Source organism: Chrysochloris asiatica, unplaced genomic scaffold (genome assembly GCF_000296735.1).
Source record: "Chrysochloris asiatica unplaced genomic scaffold, ChrAsi1.0 scaffold00028, whole genome shotgun sequence".
Classification (NCBI taxonomy): Eukaryota; Metazoa; Chordata; class Mammalia; order Afrosoricida; family Chrysochloridae; genus Chrysochloris; species Chrysochloris asiatica.
This window is the reverse complement of record NW_006408546.1, coordinates 15,618,146-15,619,114: the sequence shown is the minus strand read 5'-3', so window position 1 is coordinate 15,619,114 and position 969 is coordinate 15,618,146.

The following is a 969-nucleotide window of genomic DNA, read 5'->3' as shown; positions in this document are numbered from 1 at the left end:
GAAACTACCAGCTGTTCTGCGGGAGAAAGATGAGGTTTTCTGCTCCTGTAAAGATTTACAGCCTCGGAAACCCTGTACAGGGTCGCTATGAGTCAGAACCGACTCCACGGCACATTACAACAACAACAACAACAATTAGTTTGGTATATTTTTTTCCATCCTTTAACTTTCAGTCTGTTTTTGTCTTTGTGTAAGGTGTGTCTCTTGCAGACAGCATATTGAAGGGTCATATTTTTTTATCCATTCAGGCACTCTCTGTCTCTTCACTGGTGCATTTAATTCATTGACATTCAGTGTAATTATTGGTAGGTATGGATTAACTGCTGTTATTATGTTAATTTTTGTGGTGCTGTTTGTTCCTTTGTTTTCTGCATGCCTTCTTGTGTTGTGTTCATTTTTTGTGTGCTATTTCTTGTCGGTTTCTTCTTTGTTTTAATGTTTCCTTGTTCTGCTTTGATCTTCATTTTAATGGTAAGTTGTGAAGTATTAATTTTCTTTAGGATTACCCTATAGTCTGTTAAGTTTTCCCTGCATTTAAGACAGTCTATTGTATCCTGCCATCTACTCAGCCTTCTTACCACCTGGGTTTCTGTTCCTATGTTTTCCCCTTCTTTGACATTGTTAATATATTTTAATCTTTGTTTGGCTTCACAGGTCCTCTGAATTCATTGCTGTAATTTTGCTTCATTCTGAACTCTGCTATCCATCGACCAAGTTCCAGGTGGTGTTGTCATGTCTGTCAATCTCTGATTGTTGCCTGTTCTTGCTGGTTTTCATTCCAAAGAACTCCCTTTAGGATGTTTTGAAGTGCTGGATTGGCTTTAACAAAATCTCTTAGCTTCTGTTTATCCTGGAATATTTTGATTGCACCATTGTATTTGATTAAGAGTTTTGCTCGATAGATGATTCTTGGTTGGTAGTTTTTTTCTTTTAGGTTTTTATTTATGTCTCCCCATTGCCTTCTTGCCT